Source organism: Papaver somniferum, unplaced genomic scaffold (genome assembly GCF_003573695.1).
Source record: "Papaver somniferum cultivar HN1 unplaced genomic scaffold, ASM357369v1 unplaced-scaffold_24, whole genome shotgun sequence".
Taxonomy (NCBI): domain Eukaryota; kingdom Viridiplantae; phylum Streptophyta; class Magnoliopsida; order Ranunculales; family Papaveraceae; genus Papaver; species Papaver somniferum.
The window spans coordinates 5,234,418-5,242,957 of record NW_020634374.1 but is presented as its reverse complement, the minus strand read 5'-3'; the positions used below and the strand labels follow the sequence as shown (position 1 = coordinate 5,242,957).

At 33.5% G+C, this 8,540-nt stretch overlaps 1 non-coding gene across 1 annotated transcript; it reads right to left on the bottom strand.

Annotated features, from left to right (window-relative positions):
* Positions 1-3,262: 3,262 nt before the first annotated feature.
* LOC113341115 lies at positions 3,263-3,346 on the bottom strand. The gene has a single exon (XR_003355787.1). It is a non-coding gene; the product is annotated as a small nucleolar RNA R11/Z151 (small nucleolar RNA).
* Between the last annotated feature and the right edge of the window lie 5,194 nt (positions 3,347-8,540).

The following is an 8,540-nucleotide window of genomic DNA, read 5'->3' as shown; positions in this document are numbered from 1 at the left end:
GGTGAAGGTTCCACCTTGAATGGATGGATGTAGTCCCTTTGTAGGCTCTGCGTATGATTTTTGTATAAGAAAAACAAGAGATACGATTATATAATGGGAACACGATTTTCTTTCTTTACACCATTGGACTCGAAACCTTGTATCTTACACTACAAATTTAGACTCGGCCCATAGGAATTAAAGGAAACGAGTTGTTTTCTCAAAGAACATGACATTTAAAACCGAAATTCGTGAAAACTTACAAACCGAAAAATATAATATCTACGTAATTAAATCATACAACACAAAATTATTATTCTCGACAAATACAAATAATTTTTTACTATTGGATCAAGAGTATTACATGAAACTAGTTGGGAAACGTAACAAGCTAAACTTCAACAACGCACAACTACATTAGTTGAACAGATTTCTATGCTAGCCTACCAACGTGCCTTGTGAGGAACTAATCAGAAAAGCCGAAGCAAATACAAATTAATTGTGAAAGCTATAGTCATAGGGGCAGAGCCAAGGGTTGACTAACCCTGGCTCTAGCCCCCCTAAAATCCTCTTAACCACAGGAAACACCCTATTTTTAACCCATATTTTATTTTTAGTCCTCTGAGATCTTAGCATTTAGTCCACTAAGTCTTAGATTTATTTTTTCTAGTCACAAAACTCAATTCCATTTTCTGGCTCCGCCTCTGCGTAGTCATAAAACTCAACAGGCTTAGCCATGAAAAGTCATTGCGAACAAACAAACTGTTCGAGGGTAACGGGGAAACACAGATCTCACTTTGACTACTTTCCGTTAACGCCTCTCACAACTAATCATCACAAGACAACGTGCTCATAATTCAGCACGTAGTCTTCCTGGTTAGGTAATCTGTCATTTTGTATATTTTCCTTTTCCATTGATAAAGCAATAGAAGCACTATTCATATAAAACCAAAACCCGTGCCAAAAATAAATTTCCTCCGAGGGTATGGTTAAAACAAAAACAACTAGAATTCGAAATTCATCAAGCATCATTCACGGAACTTGTACAAGCATGAACAGTAAAAATATCTTCCTCGCTCTGCCTTTTGCCGTATGCAAGCTAATTGTTAACTTAGGAAGGAATGTAAAAACAAAAAAAATCTGAAGTAATGCACACGTATTTAAACCAGATCTAAGAGCAAGGAAAAAAAAAGAAGAGTACTACCAAGACCCTTTAATCCGAAGTATGGTGAACATGTTATCTGTTGTCATTAACTATTAGCCTTCTTCTCTTCCCCAGATTTCATGTCCAATGTCCTTATTGAAAACTATCAATTCACATTTTAATTTTATTTTTCAACTAGATTATATACAAATAAGGTTGGTGAATTCAGTGAAAAATAAATAAATTATCCGTATTTCGAGATCCTAGGCCATCCATATCTAAATGTTTTTGTCTTTTGAAAGATTTTCTTCAAAAGACACCCTCTGGTCCTCTGTTTTGCTATTTTAGATTCGTGGCATATCATTCCAATTGTAACTGATGAATCTTTGGATATCTTATATCCTCGTGTAATAGCCTTTTAATTAGTTTAATAAAATTTATGTTTCAAAAAAAAAGAAAAATATCTAAATGTTTTTGTCTTTTGAAAGATTTTCTTCATAAAATACTTCTTCATGTATTTTACTTCCCCTTAGTAGGGTTTCTCGCTCCGCCCCGGGTTCCTGTTGCGGTATAGGCAAAAGAGTATTTCACTGCAAACTGCAACAGGTAACGGGCAACTTAACGGTATACTCTCTGTCTGGTGTAGCAGTGTACCATGTACATTCTAACTGAAAATGTATTCACCATCCTCGCAGTTGAGAATCTCCAGATCGTAATAGGTGTCAACCTAGTAAAAGTTAAAGGTTAAAACCTCTGCACAACAGTGAACTTTCCTGCTTTTGTCATATATTACATGGTATTTATGTACGTAAAGCCAACCAGAAAGTTGGAAAGTTGTAACGGAGTCTTATTACGCACCTCAACAGATTCAACACTTGTAATTTTCTGTCAAAGTATCGACACTTGTTAAATAATCTCTAACCGATCCAAAAGATAAGATAATCTCTTAATCTGTGATTTATTAACTTAATCTTAACTTTAATTAGCTGCAAAACGTAGTAGTATTTTTATTCTGATTATAAACTAGAGCAAGTTCCGTGAGCTATAAGTAAAGCGACACGTGAACTGTAAAAACGCCAAAGGGTGCAGCTCCATGTGACAAACTCTCTCGACTTTTGTAAATTAACACGCTAAACTTGCACATCCTGCGGCCTAGCAATTAGCATATGAATCTCCGCCTTCTTGGTTGGTTGTTCGGATTTCAATCTCACTTTTCCAATTCCACCACAATTTCCATTAAATTCTTCCGGACCACTTTCATAAATTCATAGGGAAAAAAACGGTTTACTCCAAAATCGTGTCAAAAAAGTACAGATTACTCCATTCCGAGTTAACTAGGTACAGATAAGTTCAAAAATTATTTAAAATACACATATAACCTTCCCGATTACAATTTAGTTCAAATATTTACATTTTAATTCAAAATGACTCAGGATGATGTCAGTAATTTTAAATAATATAAAAATAATTAAAAAATGATTTATCTTTTGAACGGTTTGTCCAATATTCACAAATTTTATATATTCGGAAAGCCCTTTCCGAGAGCTACAAAAAGAGTACACATATGACTATATAATTCACATTTTTTTAAATCTTAGTTTACAGTGGTGTACAGACGTGTACACATCTACATAGAAGCATGTTATTCAAATCAGAAACCAGAAAATCGTCCATCTGCAAAACCTGTCCAGTGTCCTTCTCCACTTTCTCAAGCCCCCTCGAAAATTTATCTAAACGCACAACAAACATGCTATTCAAAGCGGAAAATCCATAAAATCGCCCATCTACAAAACCTGTTCATTGTTCTTCTCCACAATCTTAAGCTCCCTCGAAAAGTACCTAAACACATGGCAAGTATACTATTAAAATCATCTCATGATATAAAAAAAAACAACTTAGGGTTTCATCAAAAATTAGTTTTTTTTATATTTTTGAGAGAGCACAATGTTGTACAATTATGTATGCACCTAAAAAAATCTAACATCCATACCCACAAAACAGACCGTGTACCACAAAACAGACATATATTATTGAATAACACAATGATGTAAAACTATGTACATACGTATAAAAAATCCAACACCTTAGGAGAGTAAAATTTTGAAGCAAGCTTTGTAAGTAGATCAATAAGAAAATATTAGGCTTCAGTGTATGTAGCACTCAGATCATTGATAAAATCTCGCTCAAAACCCACTAAGATATAAAATTTATCATCATTAGCCTATTAATCACGTGTGCATTTGATATAAAATCAAATCAAACCAGAACATGACTTCTACAGAACCTTAACCAGATAAACAACTTTTAATACTACTCTCTGAAACAATAAGGAAATGTGGCAATTATTTTGACATAAATAAGCAGCATTGAGGCTGTTTTCGTCATCGAATATTTCAGAGAAGCCCGGGGTGCAACATGCAGATAATACAAAACAAAAACATAAAAATTGAACAAATAGATGTAGAGGGTGCGCACTCAACAACTATGTTAATACTGAGCCCCTAAATTTTACTACCTAACTAAGACTTGGGGATGATGATATTCGAAATATGAAGAATTATACGTTTGTCTTGAATAGATAAGTCTAAATGCAAGTACTAATTTGTTAGATTCGGGTTCATAATCAATGAAGAAACAAAGTACACGACTTAAACACAAGTACGTACGGTAAAACTAGTGCACTAAAAAGTACACCGCGCATAACTGGTGTACAAACAAGTGTACTTGGCGTACACCGAGCATAACTGGTGTACAAACAATGCGCATAAAGATTATTCCAGTCTTTAATCTTTCAAAAGAAGATCTTCACCATTTCACAAGGAAAGGAATAAATGGTTATATAGGGCACAAATGAAGAATTTACCTGGCGCTAGTTTACTATGACTAGTAGGTAGCTAGTTTCTTTGGCATGTTCGCTGTCAAACAAAAGTGGAAACATATTAGAATAGTATTATCTGATCAAAAGCATGACAAGTCTATATAATGATACCAAGCATAAGCTTGTGGATCCATTATTTTCACTTGTACTGCATTGTACACACCTATAAAACATGCATGCAACTGCTCGTTCATACACAAAATATGGATGAAATCAAGCATTCTTACACACGAACATGCTACTTCTCATAGGAAATAGACTAGTGCACCAGTTTGTACACCAGTTTAGACTCTTCACATAAAGGAGACATACTCCCCATCATAGACTCCTTATCATCATTGCTACTTGGCTGATGTACTTCCAACTAGTTAACTTTACTGGTTATGCGACATAAAAACCACGATTCTAAAAAAGATAGCCGACTATGCATACCAAAATCAGCAAGGTAAAAGAAAAAAAAACAGCTCAATTAAAAGTATCTAAAAGAAAAAAAATCCATAACAAACCCCTTGGATATCATAAGGTCACCATAGTAGACAAGTCCGAATGCAAATACTAGTTTTATAGTTTCTGGTACATAATCAATGCAGAAACAAAGTGCACGACTTACAACCAGCAATATGATAAAACTGGTGCACTAAAAAGTACACTGCGTAAAACTGGTGTACAAATAAGTACATCTCACATAGTGAAGTAAAACTGGTTTACCTTGTCGCTTGAATTCCTAAGAAAGTTCGAGAGAGAGCGAAAGAGAGAAAGAAAAAGATAACCGAGTGAATTGGGAACGAAATTTCGAGATTTGTTTTAATATTGGGCACATAAATGTCATCTTGAAATAAAAACTGAAAATGTTTCGAGTGATAAATGTGCTAAAATGTTTAATTTAGAGCTAATCATAATACCTGTTTTTCGTTCGGCGCTTTTCATTGTCAGCAACTCCACCATTTACTTTTTGCACATTCTCAGCTTGCCAAATCTCATCTTCCTCACGAATGAGCTCCGAATGTGCTCCTATTGCCTCTTTAATGTAAGAACCTCTTGATATGCTACTTCAATTCTGTTACTGTAAATACTGTAAAATGAAATAAAAGAGTGGGTGGGTGATAATATAGTTATTAAAGTAAAGTACATAACGATCAATAGGTGTACACTTATGTACACACTAAACAACATGTGTACAATTATGTGCACAATTATTAACATACAGTGAAAGGAAAAAAAACTAACTTCCCAAAAGATATTCCCCGAGCAAGTTCAAACATTACTACTCTACGAATTGCTGGTGGGAACCCATTTAGACGAGAACACAACAAGCACTTGTTCCACATCCAAATATTTCCAAATATTTCCATCTCGTTCACCTTGTAAGAGGAACTTCTTAATAAATATTGTGAGGCTTCCCTTGCCGATAAGTATAAGAATGAACATGTGCTTTTAAAGCCATCTCACACGAACTACAGCGGTAACTTTTTATAAAAAAAGAAATACTTTACTAAGACTCCATTCATGGAGTTGGAGACGCAAGAAACACAATGGTGTACAACTATGTACACATTAAGAATGAATAGGTGTACAACTATGTACACATAAAAAAAAATACGTGTACAACCATGTGCATGACAGTAACAAACCTTTCATATTCATTGACTGCTTGTTCCCCTTTTTCCACATGATCCAAATACTAAGGATGGTACCAACTCAAAGTTCAAGGTTAATACCTGAGTTCAAGTGCAAAATTGAACTTACTTAAGTTGATATTTTGCAAGTATTAAAAAACTATGTGAACTCAAAACATAGAGGAAAAAATATTGTTGTAACTGGTCGTACAAACAGCCAAACATACTTTTGCAGTTGACTGTAGTGGGATCACTCTATCCACCTGAGTACCCGGCGCTAGTTTACTATGACTAGTAGGTAGCTAGTTAAAGATCATCTTCATTCATTTTAATCTTTTCTAGTTCCCTATTGTAGCATCAAAATTAACTAGTTAAATAGTTACCATGATATATACACGCGAAGCATGCAGATCCACAAAATAAGCACAATACCTCCAAGTAAGCTTACACTCATGGCGACTTACTTTTATCCCTTTCGCAACTGCAATTCTTGACTGTACAGTTTCATTAAGAACTCATCTTCCTTATCCATTTCTGCATGAAATTGCTTACTTAAATTTATAGTTACAAAGTTTATAAATGATTTAGAATTCTGTTATCCGAAGGGAGGTCTCGGGATACAAAATTTGGAGTCAAACTTAGGCAAGCAATTGAGTTCAAATGTTGACATACACATATATAAGCAAATAAAAAAATGTGTTCTAGATATGAATGTGCCGTTTGAATGAAATCATTTAGTACCTATAAATGAGTTAAGATAAGAATCCCATCTCTCATTTTTGGATAGGATAATACATAATGAGAAGCAATACCATTACGACTACTCTCAAGTTTCAACTACGGGATAAATTAGAAAAACACCAGTGCATTTTTACTAGATATCAAAATATCAAAGGAAGCACACTAGTTTCATTAGTATAATAATCTTCTAAAATCTTGTTAAGTTCCATACTTTCATGGCCATATATTGTGATAAATAAAAATAAAAGAACACACAAATCTGAGGTTAACAGATTCATCCCATAAAAATTCGCATCCAAATAAAACATTGTATAGATAAGAGCCAGAAAAAAACCACACCAAAGTCTAATAATCATAGTCGTCCTGCAACATGGAGAGCAATAAAAGTAACAAAAGTAAAGGATGCAGCACTAGCAGTAACTAACATAAGATTCTCAAAATATACGAGTGTTTGGAGTCAAATTTCCGGTTGTCAATGAGTTCATCCCATATTGAATCACCCTAATCTCATAACATTTTCGTTATTAATCCAATCCATGATTCACTGAAATTATACAACCTTCAAATCCTTCCAATCAAAATGAACTTCAACTAATTGAGTCTAAACCATGACGGGAACATACATATCTTAACTAGGGTTCCAAAACTAATAGGTCGAGAAGATTTTTTGAGAAATTAAAACCTAATTAAATAGAATTGAATTAAAATCAAAGTAAAAAAGAGTATGAGAATCGGAATCACCACTTTGCGAGGAATATTCTTAAGAACATTGAACAATTTTCGTATTTTAATGATTAAAATTATCAGACCGACAAATTCAAAATAGACAAATAAGAAGAAGAAGAAGAAGAAGAATAAGAAGAAAATAAGGAGAAATCGATGAAATTAACATATTCCAATATCAAAAAAGCCTACCTGGAACGAGAAATCATGAAGAACGAAACCTCAAACCGTCTCTATCTCACGCCAAAAATCTCAAACGTAGAGGTTCTAAACTCTCTATTTTTTAGTCGAAAACGTAAATAGGATATACAGGGAATAACGAAAAAATATGATTCTCTAGATCGGGAGAGGTTTGGACTAACTCGTTCAGATTTTGGACTAAACTGTATATACGGGGGAATTTTGGACTAGCCAGTACCAGGCTTAAGGAGACAGGACTAGGTTGTCCAAAGCCCAGTAACAATGGGATTATACGTTAATTTTTACAAATTCATAAGTTCTTTTGGTTTTGTGTGATAGATATCATGGAATCAATCCCGTCGTAAAAGAATCATCTTCGATTTTATTTTATGGGAGAGCTGAAAATAAAATTTGTACAAAATAATTATATCCAAATGTATATTTTGTTTATGATGACGTGAGCTCAAAATTCATCAGCACAAAATTCTTTATCAGTGAGAAGTGTATATTTTATGTATTCAAATTAAAATCTCTGTCTAGTTTTACTGTGGGAACTCCGTATTTGCTTTGGCATATACAAGAGCTATCATAAAAAGAGAAGGATTTTGAATGCAAATATTTTAACACGAAAAGAATTAGATATCAATATTATTTTGAGAAATTATTTATTTTGTTTTCTCTAATATCCTAATATGATTATATCTCGACGAGATACCGTATAAAAGAAACAATTATTCATAATAAACTTGAAGAATACAGTGGCGACATGACAAATTTTCAAAGCTTAAACCTGAACTCTCGTGATACTCAACATTAATTCATCCGTCAGTGACAATTTTAAAATGATGCATTTGATGACGGGTTTAGCTAATAATCAATGTTATTTAGTTAAAACTGATGACATTTACAGTCCAGATTCAATGTTGTCCTTTTTCAGAAAATATTCACGTACGAAACTTTCTGGCTAATTAAAAATCACCTACCAAATCTTATTTTAAATACCCAGATATAAACCAGATATAGGCCCTTAATCCATAATATTCAACATCTAGATTAAAAGGCTCTTAATCCACTATTCCATAATATACAGATTTTATGGATAATAATGACTAATATACAGATTTTTTTGAATGGGTGTAGCATATCATGTTGGCATATACAACCGTGCCTTTTCCATGAAAATCACCATGAAATAAAGAAAAAAATCCCAATCAATTAAAATTGTGAAAGGAAAAAAAATCTTTAAGGTGAAAAGATTCTTCTCTTTCTACTTAACCGT